Raw genomic sequence first — 17,252 nt, 5'->3', positions numbered from 1 at the left:
ATTCACACCCAAAACATGCACGATGTGCATGCGATAGATCGAATGATGGGTCGATATCGTGTATTCATACACCATATTGACCTAGTATATGGCCAGCTTTACAGTGAGCAGTGATAACGGCAATCAGCAAGGTCCCAGCTGTATCTGAATGCTGGGGCCTTGCGAAATAAAATACATAGGGGGTTTGCTGAGGAGAGACCCCCTCAAAGTGCTGTTAATGAGGGATTTCTTACAAGGTTTGTTTAAAAAGGAAATCTACATTAATGAAGGTGATGGTACCTGTGTGCATTTCCAGGTTGATTTGCAGTTCTATAAAAGCTGGTGCAGACTTACAAGAGCTGATCAAAACTTGAAATGTGTATATCTCCTATTATGTTATGCACAAAGTAGACAATTGGATGTTTTTGTACTGTCAGGTATTTTGTGGTTCTTTAAGTATTCTTGTGGAACTCAAAATACTATTTCATTTTTAAAGCCATGGTCTATAACATGCAACTTCTAGTTCTCTATATACAGTAAAGATATGAAGAAGGAAGGGGGGGGGGGGGGGTAATTTGCAAAATCTGAACTGATCAACTGTTCTGATTTAGATGAGACACTCATGATTCTTAAGTACTGCCCCACAATCCTTATAGTCAGAGCTTTTGTCCCAACTTCCGGAACATTGGGTGGTCATGCTGACCCCCACTTTGTATAGGAGAGTAGAGGGGTGAATAAGTACCATGAAAAGTAGGAGCATGGTTACAAGACGGGAGGAGAGATGGGTTCTGAACAGTGGTATGGGCCGTCATTAGCTGCGCCACCAAGTGAGTCACAGCATGACGGACCCATGACTCCATCTCTTCTTATTTTTGCTGGACTGCCAAGAACGCAGAATTGTGACACCACACTCCCTATCTGAAGACGAGCTTCTGGCCTTTCCAACCCCTTCCTTCCCTTGCATCTGAATGTGGTAATAGTAAGATGCTTATATCTTGGCCTTGCATGGACCTGATATCTCAGGGGGAGGACATTAACTTAAGAAAATATCATCTTAAAACATAAAACTAGCAGGTATGTTGAAATTAAAGTAGAAGAGAATTGGAAATTTAGGTGGTGACACTCATATATCTTGTCAAGCACCCACTGGTGGTTGAAAGCATCGGGTTTTAGATGTAATGGCAGCCTAGCAAGGAAAGATTGTGAAGCAGATGGGAAAGTGGAGAGAAGTGGGAATGGTAGATGAAAAGGGATGTGTGAAGGAATGGCAAGAGCAGTGAAGAAGAAAAATGGAGAGAGTTCATGTGGTCTGCGGATGTGGGAAAGAATCAAGAGGGAAGAGAGAGCTTAAAGTAAAAGCACTATATAATTTTTGATGTTATTGATTTCATATTTAAAAGTATATCCATAGACCAGTCATTCAAAAAATGTGCATATAAAATAGTGCAGAATTGATTTTTACAATTAAAAATAAAACCAATAACCAAACAAAACAAAAAACTAGAAATGATGCATAGATAATAGTTGTTCCATGTGATTGGTTGAAGTTTAATTCATACTACTGTACATTGGGGCTAATTCAGACCTGATCGTAGCAGCAAATTTGTTAGCAGTTGGGCAAAACCATGTGCACTGCAGGGAGGAGCAGATATAACATGTGCAGAGAGAGTTAGATTTGGGTGGGGTGTGTTCAAACTGAAATCTAAATTGCAGTGTAAAAATAAAGCAGCCAGTATTTACCCTGCACAGAAACAAAATAACCCACCCAAATCTAACTCTCCCTGCACATGTTATCTCTGCCCCACCTGCAGTGCACATGGTTTTGCCCAACTGCTAACAAATTTGCTGCTACGATCAGGTCTGAATTACCCCCATTGTGCTAACTCTAAAGAAATCCAGAAATTAGTTATCTTGTTACTGTTCTAGATAAGCTTGCCCAATGATTAGGGCAAGCCTTGGCACTATTGTTTGGCATAATGTAAGCTGTGGGAATTACTATTTAGCATAATATACATTAGAGATGGCGCTGACACCTGTGTTTTGGTTTTGGACCTTGATTCATCTTCATGTTTTGGTTTTGCCAAACCACCCTCATGTGTTCGGGTTTTGGATCTGTTTTTATAATTTAATTGATGCAAAAAAAAACCCAGCTAAAATCTTGTTTTTGAGGCCTGTTTTTGTTCCTACAGAATTATTAACCTCAATAACATTAATTTCCAGTCATTTCCAGTCGATTTTGACCAACTCACAACTCGCAATATCTCACAAGGTTTTTTTTTTTTAAAAATGGTTTTACTGTTACTGAACACACAAAAAACTGCCACACAACACCTCAAGTATAAGGTTGGCACCCTAATGATGTTAATAAGTTATTTTTATAAAAATATGCCCCGGTAGGGTTAAGCAACAAAGTGCTACAGTGCTATGGTGTTTTACTGTTTGCATGTTTGTTTGTTTGTTTGTTTGTTTCTGGGGTGGGGGTAAATTTTTTGTGCTACACAGTGCTACAGCAGCACACAGTGCCCCTTTAACACAGTGCTCCTAAAAAACATTTTGTATTTTTTTTTAAAGTGCACCTAATGAGTTCTGCACCCAGTTCCCACACCCCCTCCCTCTGATCTCCTGTGTGAAATGGCATCCGATGACGAAGTAGGGACTTTATGTGCAATCCAAAACCTGCGAGATCTGACGTCAGGTGAATGACGTGTTTGCTTAGTCCAGCAATCAAACTTGGCAGTAAGACTCATTCCAGGAACCGAGCTTGGTCGAGTCAAATCAAGAGCAATTCGTCTCGGAACCCCTAAGTTTGGGTGTTTTTTGGATTCAAGGAAACCAGACCCACATATCTTTAAAGTAAATTGTGAATTTTGGGCACTACTGTTTGGCACGATATGATCTGTGGGCACTACTGTTTAGAATAATGTAAATTGTGAGCACTCCTGTAGGCATAATAGGAATATGGGCAGTACTTTTAATATGAACTGTGGCCAGTAGTACTTAACATAATGTGAATTTCGAGGGCTACTTTATTTTTTTGGGGGGGAGGCCAGGTTGGGGAGCCTGGCCCAGCCATGGTGGTGAATGAACTTCCCTCTCCTTTCTGCGCATAGTATCTCCTTAGTGCATCATTTTACTTGCAGAATTGGCCACACCCCTGAGCTTGGTCATGCCCCCTTCCGAGATGTCTTGGTGGCGCATGGGTGGAAAGGGGAAATGGTTAGGTACAGTAACATGAAGTATTTAAATCTACTTGCACCACTCCGACCACTTTAATAAGCCTCTGTAGGACCAGAAGTGATCTGCCAGATATTGCTCAATTAGTGCATGTGGCCAAATTGGACATTAATTTAGCTTGTGTGTCATCAGTTTTTCAGTTACTGTACATTGCAGTCTACATATTGCTTTATTCGTCAGTAGTTAATGAGAGTAAAAGGACTGCATGTGTCAGTCATTCCTGTCAGGCTGCAGTTTTTTGATAGAACAGATTTTGATGACTGTATGTTTTTCCAACAGAAGAACACGATGTGGTCAGGGGTTAACAAACTTTTGCTGTATGGTCTATTAAATGAAAACTAAATGTACAATTAAATGGTACCTTTTGTCTACAGTATATGATTATTTATTAAGATTAACCTGAAAATAATAAGGTAAACATAATCATGTTTGCTAGCATGTAAGTATGTAAGTAAAAAAAATGGCTTTAATATTTAAGGATGCTAAATATCTTTTGGACCTACAGTATATACTCTTTGCAAGGAGCATTTGCTTACCTACCTTTGATTGACATATCCACTAAGACATTTTCAGTTATTAGTTTATTTACTCCTAATGTCAACTGCATTGCTACATGTAACATTTTGTGGCATATATATATATATATATATATATAGTACAATATAAACGTGGCACTCACGGCAATTAGCAAGAATTCACACCATCAACGAAAGTTGTAATAACGTTTCAGTGGACGTGGGGTGTCCACTGAAACGTTATTACAACTTTCGTTGATGGTGTGAATTCTTGCTAATTGCCGTGAGTGCCACGTTTATATTGTACTACATTTACTTCGGTTTTGACGGAGGCACCGGCCGATATTAAGACTGTTAGCTTTGGGAGTGCCGTACCTCTCCTCTCTCTATATATATATATATATATATATATATATATATATATATATACACTGCTCAAAAAAATAAAGGGAACACTAAAATAACACATCCTAGATCTGAATGACTGAAATATTCTTATTAATTACTTTGTTCTTTACATAGTTGAATGTGCTGACAACAAAATCACACAAAAATTATCAATGGAAATCAAATTTATTAACCCATGGAGGTCTGGATTTGGAGTCACACTCAAAATTAAAGTGGAAAAACACACTACAGGCTGATCCAACTTTGATGTAATGTCCTTAAAACAAGTCAAAATGAGGCTCAGTAGTGTGTGTGGCCTCCACATGCCTGTATGACCTCCCTACAATGCCTGGGCATACTCTTGATGAGGTGGCGGATGGTCTCCTGAGGGATCTCCTCCCAGACCTGGACTAAAGCATCCACCAACTCCTGGACAGTCTGTGGAGCAACGTGGTGTTGGTGGATGATGTCCCAGATGTGCTCAATTGGATTCAGGTCTGGGGAACGGGCGGGCCAGTCCATAGCATCAATGCCTTCGTATTGCAGGAACTGCTGACACACTCCAGCCACATGAGGTCTAGCATTGTCTTGCATTAGGAGGAACCCAGGGCCAACCGCACCAGCATATGGTCTCACAAGGGGTCTGAGGATCTCATCTCTGTACCTAATGGCAGTCAGGCTACCTCTGGCGAGCACATGGAGGGCTGTGCGGCCCCCCAAAGAAATGCCACCCCACACCATTACTGACCCGCTGCCAAAACCGGTCATGCTGGAGGATGTTGCAGGCAGCAGAACGTTCTCCTTGGCGTCTCCAGACTCTGTCACGTCTGTCACATGTGCTCAGTGAGAAGAACCTGCTTTCATCTGTGCAGAGGAGGGAGAGCTTTCTATAAATATTTTGTTCACATTGATCTGCATCTTTGTTCCTTTACTTTTGCTCCAGTGTGTCTATATGCCTCTAGTGGTTGCCATAAGGATTAGTTATCTAAATTATTTGAATTCCTTGTATTGTTGTTTTTAAGTTTAGGCTTCTAGTCCTAGATACCATGCTCATGTGGCTTGGTTTATACAATTAGTAGATGATAATGTAACTTTACATATTATCTTGGTCCTATGTTTATGGAATTGATCCTATATTCATTATTTTTGTAGATCATTCCATACTTATATTCGAATGGCAACCACCTATTTATGCCATGCCTTGTATGTTGTGGTTAGGCTTTAATATAGTTTGCACAGCCGCATTGGACTTTCATTCTAATCTAACTATTTCTACATCTTGTCCCCTCTGGTGCTGGTGTTTGGTGCGGGTTTGAGTTTTTCACGTTGCTATTCTCATTGGAGCGACCTGGACTGAGTGTGATGTCACGGGCTCCTTGCTCTGACAGCCCGGCGTGCAGGCGGTTTGTTGAGCAGGTCGCTATGACAACCGCCCCTCCCATGAGGCGTGGTTAGAGCGGCTTGCTGGAGCAGGACGCTTTGCGTCTGAAGCTCTACACGGTGTTATGACAACCATCCCGCCCACGCCCTACGTCACAGTAGGGGACGGCGTTTGTGACGTCGGCGCCGGGTGCCGGAAGCTAGAGGCGCGTGGCGTGTCATACACGCTGGGTGTTATATAAGGTATGTTTGTTTTGTCATTTTGTATCCTGACGAAAGGTGTAAATAAAGGCACCTGAAACGTTGAACGAAGCTGGCTTGGTGAGCTGTATGATTTCTTAAAATCCATTGGAGTGCCGCCCATTACATTGTTTTTGTTTGCTGGGCCTTGTGGTGCCACGGGAAGGCACCCGGGTATTCATCCTTTGCTGTAGGAGTGCCGGTCACAGCTGTTGTTGTTATATATATATATGTTATATATATATATATATATATATATATATATATAATCCCTACATTTGCTAAAATATGTCTTGAGCACTTTAAAACATTTTGCCATTGTTTCCAGTTTTCCACGATAAAAAGGACACCTTGGACACTGATTACTGCGTAAGATTAGTAATGATGAATCCACATTAAAATTGGTTGACACCATAAAAAGTCAGCATCCACTGCATATTATTTTTAAGTGTACATGCGCACTGGCGTTTGACGTTTACATTTTCCATGTACATGAATCCATATTTCTAGTGACACTACAATACATTGTTCCTAGTACTACCATACCAATTGCCATTTTTACTTGTCTTCCATTCCATTATGGGTTGGGTTCGGGTAGACCCTGTAAGTCGGCATTCTGGCTGCCGTCATTTTAAGCGGTCTCCGGCGTTGGTATCCTAACTGCCGGGATCCCGACCGCGGGTAACGTGACTACATCTCTCCATGATGTATTTCTTTAATCCTGTGTGTTCCGTTTGCCTCATTTCAATGTATTGGAAGGCATACCAATATTGTTAAAGAGAAAACATGCATCTCAAATGGATAGCGAATGCTCTTGCATATGACATTTTTACTAGTAACGTAAAAAAAAAAACGCATCTCATGCGCCAATGAGAATACACTCTAACATGTACGCATAAATTATTTATTTATTCCAATTTCTAACCAGCACTCAAAGTTTTGCCCTCTACATAGAATTTAGCTGACTTCTTAAGATCTTACCCATATAAGCCCATTATTTTGCAAATTCTGTGGTTCCATTAAAACACGATTGTCACAAAATAAGGTTATTCACAACACATCCTATCACATTAAAACAAACTTGTGCAGATAATATTCTATGAAGTTTTGCAAATTTGTAATTGACTTAGCATATGCAGTCACCCCGATAGTGATGTGGAAAAAGAACACAGTATGAAGGTGGCACTAAATGAAATTGCATATATTACTAAAGGATTTTGCAGTCATTATAACCATTCACAACATGCTAACCACACTTTTGTACTCATTATGCAAATACCAAACACTTAATCAATTTCCCTCTAGGTGTTTAAAATTTTACCAAAGAAATTTATTACATTTACATATCAGACCTGGGCGAGGAAAACTGAACAAGTCTCTTTCACACACAATATATTTGTTCACTCATCTCATCTGTTCAAGTATTCATTATCATTGTTACAAAACCTGGGTAAAGTGCTTTCATTGAGTCATACCCAAAGATACAAGTGACAAACGGCCTTCAGAGAAACACACATTCATTAAATCATTTACAAAGTATTAACTTGTTGTTTACCAGCTATGTGAGTTTTTACCTTCATTACCGTAATTATAGCATGTTATGAGTCGTTGTTGTTATTACGTGTTTTATATATTCCAATAACATACAGTTATACCCAACAGAAAGCACTAATTTACCAGACCCACAGAAAGACCACTTCTTCATGGCTCTGTCCAACATTTCAATGCCAAAGCAGATGGTATTTAATATGTGGTATTTAGTGAGAGTAATTGTACGATATGCCAGCCTAGAAACGCACTGTACCCGCTTCAGTCCAGATGGCTGCAGGTTGTCATATATGAGAAGTTGTCATCTGTCCGGGAGCAGAGATGCCAGCATCGGTGCCCCTGGTGAGGGTGGCTGTCGTGCTTGGGAACAATGCATGCAATTATTAATTTCTCGCCTGCCAACGCACTTTGCTAATCAGATCTACATCTCTGGGTATGACACAGAATATGCAGAGTGACAGATCCTAGGAGAAGAATACGAGCCTAAATATAGCAGTTTCCATCTAAAATCAAGGTCAACAGTGACCCTGTGCAGCAATTACAAGAGACTCTAGCAGAAAAACTTGCTTTGCAAAGCTGCTGTGCAATAGAAATATTAAATTAACCTTTATCTTGCTTTATAAGCAAGACCTATACTTCTACCTGACAGCGCACACAATTATCTGCATACAGTCCTGTTGGCTCTGAAAGAGTCTCATATTGACTGCAACTGATATTTTGACCAGTTGGAGTGATTCTTGGCTCATTTTCAACCAGAAAGTCTGCAGGAGTTGGCACTTTTCTCAGCCTTGAGATAAGCAGCCCATGAGTTAATTTTGTGACTTACGCACCAAGCAATCTTCAGATGTTTGCCCTTGCACTAGCCTGAACAGTAACCTAAAGCATAGCATATAATTTTTGCTGCAGAAACTGTGAGATTCTAGGAACACATATAATAAACTGTTCTGTTTTGCTGAATTCATGGCATAAATTAGGGGAACTCACGTTGCTTCAACTGATTTTTTTTTACAAGTTCTCGCAAGTTAAAATGTTTGTACACATAAGTGCTGTTCAATGCCAACCACAAGGATTGATTGTCTCTATCCATTAGAGATGGAAAGAAAAGCATTATGTTCCACAGAGGGCAATATCTGACTTGTTATCAACATTCCTTGTCTTTTTTTTATGCATTTGTATATTCCATGATCAAATCAATGGATGGTATCTGATTGGTACTGTAGATCAACAGAAAATAGACCGTCAGTAGGTCTACCCCAAATAGCCTACATGCAAAAGGTTCAAAGGGTTAAAAGGTCGACAGGTAAAAGGTAGACAATGCTTAAGGTCGACAAGTTCAAAAGGTTGATAGGTTCAAAATGTTGACACACACATACTGTCGACACAATTTATTTATTTTCAGCTTTTTTTATAATTTACCATCCACATGCACTACGATTGGGAATAGTAACCTTGCCTGAAGCTTGGTGAGCGAAGTGAGCCCACGAGGTTACACATTTCCACTTATTTAGCTCAGATGTGGTAAAACACATAAAATGAAACACACAAAAAAAGCGTTGATCATTTTTGTTTTGACCATATTCATTGTTGACCATTTGGGGTCGACTATTGACTGTTTCCCTTTTTATTGTAGATCTATTGAACCACACCCCAATGGATAAACATTGTCTGAGTGTGGCCTTGTATCCTTACTTCAAGGTGGTGGACGTACTGATACAGTATAAGATTTTGTGTTGCAACAAAATTATGTTATTCCCAGAATTACTCATCCTATATCACATTATTTCATCCACTTCTGTTAAGACTAGGGCTACAGAAGTAGCAGAAATAAATTAGCTTGCAAATAATAACGTTTGAGACAGGGCTGCCCCCAGAGGAGTGCAGAGCCCTGGGTGAACCAGCCTTTCCAGAGCCTCCTGGCAGGTTAAATAATTCTGGTTACAACCAACTTCAAGGGCAGCTGCTGCTAGTTAAATATTGATAGCGTCTTTTTATATATTAATAATGTAGCTATATTATGATGCATTTATTTTAAAAAATAGTGATTACATAAAACAAAAATAAAGGTCACTAATATGTTTACATTTACAAAATATAAACAATTAATAAAAATGCTAAATAAAAACCACTTTAATGCGATTTTCAAAAAGGTGATTTAAATATATAAATACAGAAGTCGGAAGAATTTCCTCTCATCTCAGTCGTGGCCTCTCCATCTGATACCTGGTCTGGGTTCTGAGCTGTCCTGTTCTGATCCTGTTGGGATATCTGCTTCAAGTCAGCAAGTCAAGGCAATGAAATTGATGATGGAGAGAGAAGCGGGGTTGCTCTTTCCCTTGTCCGCACTGTCTATATGGTGTGATAGTAGGTATTTTTGTCTGTGGACACTCAAAAGAATTTTGGGCCCTAGTTCAGAAGCTCCCTGGGGCGCATCCTAGGCTTGGCAAAAACCAATGTTGGCTCATATTGTTACTTTTCACCAACCAGCACAGATGGATCAGTGGGTGGATGAATGAGGCCAAAATCATGATTGCCCCAATAGAGGTTTTCATTGAAAGTACCTGCCCCTCCGCCTTGGCACCCATGTCTATGTCTGTGCTGGCCAGAATATGTAGCGAAAAAAGCTGCCTAATACAGTCAGAGAGAGCGTTACTTTCTCACTCTCCTGAATCTCAAACTGAAGTTGGCTTAACCCCTTCCTTTCCCTTCCCATTTTATTACTGCTCTGAGCAAAACACATGGCTATCAATGAAGTCTGTGTGTGATGGCCTAAAATAAAAAAAATCAAGCAACACAGGTGCAAATGGCTCTTCCAGAGATTTGACAGAAGAATAAAGTAGAGTATGGTCAGGTCACAGGTGGGGAAGGGTTTGTCCAATAAAATAAGATAACTCTACTGCTTAGAAAGTATGAGAAACCACCATTTGAATGCAATTGTATTTATAGTCCAGTAACTCCAGGGACCATGTCTATGTTATGTCATGCCATTGTGTCACCCCCTTCCTTAACATTAGAACCTTTTGAGGAGTCCTGGGAACAGAACTTGGGTGTCAGGGTTGACAATTAAGGATGTTCACTAAAGCTAGGTATAAAGCTAGGTATACACTTAAACAATTGTCTTACAGATCTTCCAATTCCCAACCTGTTTGTATGATATCTTAAGAGTGTATATGTACCTTCAGTCGTGTTTATCTGAAGAAAACTGTTCGCATCTGAAGATATGGTTTAATAGGCCTCTTAATATTCATTAGATGCGATGGAACATTGTGAGACAACCTGGAAGTTTGTATACACAAGAAATCATTTTGTCCAATATTTATGCTGCTGCTCCTGCAGTCACAACCTTTTCAGGAGATGGTTTCAAGACATGAGGATCCCAAATAGCATGGTAGATTGTATATTAGTGTGCATGCATGAATCTGCATGTTCATTTACAGTAGATTTACCTTACCATTCATAAGTGTAATTGTAAGAAGATTCGTATCTTCTTAAGTATGATTGTGCAAGTGTGTCCATAGATGTAGTCAACAAAAGGTGATTAAGTCATCCATTGAGAGAAAAGTCAGAGAAATGCTTACAAAATATAAACTAGGTGATATATGGTTCTGATGAGGCTGCTAAAACTTCATGCTTATGCTGGAGAAATGATGTGTTGGATATAGCAACCCCGACTCTTAACACTTCATTGCCTACAGACCCTTTAGTTATACTACTTTCCCACCCACTTAGATTTCTTGACAAGTTCTCAGACAAATTGTAAGTATATATATATATTAGTATGTTCCCTTAGTGCGCTCTTATTATACACTACTGAAATGTCTAATTACTTTATGTCAGTTAGTGTCTGAGTTTACTAACATAAATACTATTATATTTCCAAACGGGAAAGCTAGCTTCAACACAGAGAGAATCCTTTGTCGGTAAGGATCAAAAATAGATAAAAGAAGAAATATCTCTATGGAGCGCTCTTATTCGGTATCCCCCCGGCACACTAAAAATTACCTGTGACAATACCTGAACCTATCTGGTAATAGAATTTTAGAGAAATTGGTCACATATGTTTGCAAAGACATGTTTAGCTGCTGGCTGCATCAAGGGTTCTTCGAAATCATCAGACCTAACACTACATAATAGCAGTGCCCACCTAGGGCCATGTGATTTGTCTACAGTAAGGCCTCATGATAAAGGCTCATACTAAAACGCATCCAGACAGAGGGCTAGTTTACCTGGGAGCCACTCCCAGGTTCTCCCATTAGCACTACTAGGAGCAGCATGCCTTCCAAATGCTGCTCCCATTCAATGCCATCTCACACCCCACGAACACCTCTGAATGTCAATCAGGCAGAAGCATGTGCATTACTGCTGCACACCATACACCCATTATAGATATGTCAATTATGAATGATTTACACATAATCTGGTATGCTGCTTCTATGGAGTATATCACCAGCCTTTTATATGATACAGTAGTGAAATTCCACAAAACGTGGGAACCTTGATATTCTCATAACATCTGTAACCTTATTTATTCAGTATAGGTTAGGATGGCAGGCCTCTAGGATGGCAGGCAGGGTGTCTAGTATCTAAAATATCTAGGGCCTAATTCAGAGTTGATCGAAGCAGAAAATTTGTTAGCAGTTGGGCAAACCCATTTTCACTGCAGGGGGCGGCAGATATAACATGTGCAGAGAGAGTTAAATTTGGGTGGGGTGTGTTCAAACTGAAATCTAAATTACAGTGTAAAAATAAAGCAGCCAGTATTTACTCTGCACAGAAACAAAATAACCCACCCAAATCTAACTTTCTCTGCAAATGTTATATCTGCCACACCTGCAGTGCACATGGGGGGTCATTCCGAGTTGATCACTAGCTGCCGTTGTTCGCAGCGCAGCGATCAGGCTAAAAATCTGCATTTCTGCGCATGCGTATGCACCGCAATGCGCACGCGCAACGTACGGGTACAAAGCCATTTGTTGTTTTGCACAGGTTCTAGCGAAGTATTCAGTCGCACTGTCGGCTGCAGAAGATTGACAGGAAGGGGCGTTTCTGGGTGTCAACTGACCGTTTTCAGGGAGTGTTTGCAAAAATTCAGGCATTGCTGAAAAAATGCAGGCGTGGCTGGGCGGTCGCTGGGCGGGTGTATGACATCAAATCCGGACACGAATAGGCTGAAGTGATTGCAAGCGCTGAGTAAGTTCAGAGCTACTCTGAAACTGCACAAACTGTTTTTGTAGAGCTCGGCTGCACATGCGTTCGCACTTCTGCTAAGCTAAAATACACTCCCCAGTGGGCGGCGGCATAGCGTTTGCACGGCTGCTAAAACTAGCTAGCGAGCGATCAACTCGGATTGACCCCCATGGTTTTGCTCAACTGCTAACAAATTTGCTGCTGCAATCCACTCTGAATTACCCCCCTAGTTCTAAAGTGTCAGCTCTAAAAATAATATTAGCATATTAGCAATACCAGCATTATCAGTTAAACCAAAGGCAAACAGAAGGTAAACATACAACAAACCAACACTACTACAGATGGACTATGTAAAAGCCTCAAAAGTATGTAATTAATTTCTCATGCTACAAAATTGACTCTGCATCTGCATCTCAAGCATACCATCTGTGTTTTTAAACTAGAAGAAGTGATCTCCATGCTGCACACACAAATTCCAAACTACATTTCTCTCTCGTGCAGTTAATAAAAAAAAGTTGAACAACATCACCAAACAGGTAATTTCAGCTTTAAATTGGACAGTTTGTTATGTACTTTCTGAACATGATTAGAAATAACAGATGCGCAAAAAAAATCTTAAAGCTATGTGTGTAAATGCTAGGAGCTTAGGAGACAAAATTCCAGAGCTAATTGCGATACTGACAAGGGATGAGCTGGATATTCAGGCTATTACAGAGTCATGGCACAATGAGAATCATGACTGGGACATAGCTACAGGTATACCAGGATACACTTTATATAGGAAGGACAGAAAGGAGAGGTCATAATCATGGGAGACTTTAGACTACCTGATGTAGCTTTTGCAAGTTCAACTACAAGTGGCAAAATATCTAAATTCCTTACAGGGAGCATCCCTCAAGCAATTGGTGAGTGAGTCCACTCGCAAGTACGCAATATTAGATAAATTCAAATGGTAACAGAATATAAGACATATATGTAGGCAAGAACCTAGGATCCAGTGACTATCGAGCAGTATGGATTACTATAAAGACAGGTTCCAACTCATGCACACAAAAACAAAGGTGTTGGATTTTTAGGAAGGTTGACTTTGCAAAAATGGGGAGATGTGTTAGTGATTCATTGGCAATTTAGAGAACTTTAAAGGAGTGCAGGAGAGGTGGCAAAAATAAAAGTGCAAAAGCAACAAACCTTTGAATCAAAAGGATTAGGAAAAGCACCAGGAAAAGAAAGTCAATGTGGTTTATATATGAAGTATCAACTAGTGTGAAAGGAAAAAAAGACAGACTTCATTAAATATAAGCAGACTTAAAATAATAACGACAAAGCAGTGTTTCTTGCCAGATGCAAGGAAGCTAAGAAAGTGATCCGGCGGGCAAAGGCAGAAGCTGGGGAGAAAACAGCCCAGTCAGTTGATAAAGTGGCAAACTTTTTTTAAGTATATAAGTGAAAGAGAAAATTAAATGGAGGAATTATAAGACATAAGACAAAGAATGAGCTTTTGGTAGAGGGAGACAAGGCAATAGCAAATCATTTAAATAATTATTTTTGCTTAGTATTCACTACAGAAGGAGAGGGGAAGGGCCATGGTTAGCTTGCAAGAACATTCATTAAATAAGGTACAGTAGATGAAAGTACATTTACAGAGGAGAAGGACCTAACAGAACTCTCAAAACTGAAAGTGGATAAATCAGTGGGATCAGATGGAATACATCCAAGGATACTAAAAGAGCTTAAAGATGTGCTGGTAGCAACATTAACATAATTATTCAACCAGTCATTAGCTACAGGAGGAATTCTAGAGGAATGTAAAAGAGCAAATGTAGTGACACTACACAAAAGTGGAAGTAAGGAAGAAACAACCACAGACCAGTCAGCCTTACATCAGTAGTAGGGAAAGTAATGGAAAGGAAACACTATTAAAAGAAAGAGTTGTGGAATATCTTAAATCCAACAATTTACAGGATCCCAAACAGCATGGATTTTCTGGGGGGAGATTATGCCAAACAAATCTTGACTTCTATAATAGATCAAGGGGGAGGGGGGGGTGTAGATGTAGCATATCTAGACTTTTATGAGGCATTTGACACCCTCCCACATCACAGACTGCTAAATAAAGTTGAAAGCATGAGATTAGATTATAAAACAGTTGAATGTATAACAGCCTGGTTGCAGGATAGGAACAGACAGTTGTAGTAAATGGAGTGCATTGTAAGGAGGGAAATGTTACCAGTGGAGTACCCCAGGGATATGTACTTGGACCAGTGCTCTTTAATATCCATGTTGGTGACATTGCAAACAGTATTGAAGGGAAAGTATGCCTTTGTGCAGATGTCACAAAGATATGCAACAGGGTAGACACACTGGGAGGGATAAAACAAATGGCTTGAGGAATGGTCAAGAACATGGCAACTACAGTTTAATGCTAAAAAAACGCAAAATCATGCACTTGTGTCTCAAAAACCCAAAGGCTAAATATAGTATCAAGGGTACTAAAATGGAAACTACTGAGGAGGAAAGGAATTTAGGTGTCACTATTTCAAGTGACCTAAAGGCTGGGAAGCAATGTAACAAAGGAATGAGAAATGCAAGTCAGATGCTTGGTTGCATAGGGAGAGGAATCAGTAGCAGGAAAAAAGAAGTAATAATGCCATTGTATAGGTCATTGGTACGGCCTCATCTAGAATACTGTGTGTGCCGTTCTGGAGGCCATATCTCCAGAAGGATATAAATACATTAGAGAGCGTACAAAGAAGAGCAACTAAAATGGTGCATGGTCTACATCACAAAACTTACCCAGGAAGGCTAAAAGATCTTAACATGTTTAGTTTGGAGCAGACAAAGGAAATAGTGGACATAATAGAAACTTTCAAATATAACAAGGATTTTAACAAAGTCCAGGAGGGAAACGTCTTTCAAAGGAAGAGAAGTATTAGAACACAAGGACATGCACTGAAACTGAAAAGAGGGAGGTTCAGGGGAAACTTATGGAAAAATTACTTCACAGAAAGGGAAGTGGATGAGTGGAATAGCCTCCCATCAGAGGTGGTTGAGGCTAAGACAGTAGAGCAAGTTAAACATTCATGGGATAGGCATATGAATATCCTTACAAAGAACTGCCTCAGAGGCGATCGCTAGGCAACAATCGCTGGCATGCGCCGGCGCACTGCGGTGCCGGCGCATGCACAGTTCCGACCCGATCGCTGCGCTGCGATAAACTGCAGCGAGCAATCGGGTCAGAATGACCCCCATAGTCCAGGAGTAATCTCCAAAGCTTTACAATCCTTTACGTTTCTCAAGGTAACGGACTGAAACGCATTAAGTAGGGAAAGGTTTCTAACTCCTATCTGGTGGTGAAGCCTAACTAAAAGCCATTTTAAGCCTAGGATAACATCAATACTGTATATTATATGCTTTGTGAAAATGTTAATCTCATTAAACATCTGAAAATGAAGACCTCACACAAGTTTCTTAAGATTTACCAGTGGAACGTTCTCTGGGTCTAAACAGTTTTATGTGTTTATAATACTAAATGGGATGCAGATGATTCAATCTGTGAAGCAAGAAGTATATATTTTAATGACATGCATATATTGTTGTGGTTTTACATATTTTCTATGTGCTACAGTTATAATATTTTATTGTACATGTCCATTAAAGTAACACAGTTTATAACCAGACAGATGGGAACTTTAGGGAGCACTAAAAACCAGTGAAGTTTTAACATAAGACTCAGTGGCATAACTACTGTTGGTGCAGCTGCTATGGGGCCTGAGAGGCTTCCAGGGCCTGCCGGTCCCCCTTCACCCTTGCCCACAGGATGAATGGCCGCCACCGATAGCACCCTCCTGTAGCCACATGGAGAATGTAGCAGGGGGGTGAGGGTGCCTCACCAGGCAGACTCTGAGCACCAGCAGCAGAGCAGTGCAGTGCTGAGATTCGTGGAAATTTAGAGGGCGGGGCCTAATGCCGTGAACTGCCGCCCCCACCAGAGACTTCTGCTCGCTCCTCCTCCCTCCCTCTATCTACACCCTCTCTCCCTGACAATTTCTCTCTTGCTACTCTCTTTCTCTTTTTCTCTCCCTGACACTGAAATCTGTTCCCAAATTTCAAAGTCTTAGCATAGGACTTCTATGTCAGAATGTCCCAAGGCTAATCTGTCCCCAAATGTCACAGTCTTATAAATCAATCAAGTGCTCGGTCCAGAAGTGCTCAGACCACACATTTAAACATACGTTTCTACAACTGTACAACTGCATACAGCGCATTAAATATAACATGCTAAAAAGCATTAAAACATTTCAAAACACTTTTAATTATTTTCAAAACAATGATTCTCTGGGCCCAGAGTTGAGAATTAACCCCCTTGGTGGCCCAGCCACTAGACACCTCTTTGGTACCAAAAAACAAAAACTAAACAAGAGAGCGCAGGCAGACTCCACTGAAATATCACAATTTTAATATACACAGTGATCACATAATCTAGTATACATAATTAATACTAATTAGAGCCAAAAAAATTTAAATAAATAAAATAAAAAAATATATCAATAAAATCAATAAAAATCCGCACTAAAACTTCATATAATTCCACACAATTTAGTGCACTGATAACCTGATATGATGATATTGTATGGATTAATATGTCCTGAAAGTTGGCAGCTGATGTTTAGATGCTGAAAGTCTGGATATTATCCATATAGCAGACTGATATTTGAAAATGCTTTGTTCAGGTTAAAGTTAGATGAATACAACACAAGTGCACTGTAGATTATGGATTAGACCTCT

This window comes from Pseudophryne corroboree, chromosome 1 (assembly GCF_028390025.1).
Source record: "Pseudophryne corroboree isolate aPseCor3 chromosome 1, aPseCor3.hap2, whole genome shotgun sequence".
NCBI classification, from domain to species: domain Eukaryota; kingdom Metazoa; phylum Chordata; class Amphibia; order Anura; family Myobatrachidae; genus Pseudophryne; species Pseudophryne corroboree.
This window is presented reverse-complemented; position numbering follows the sequence as displayed.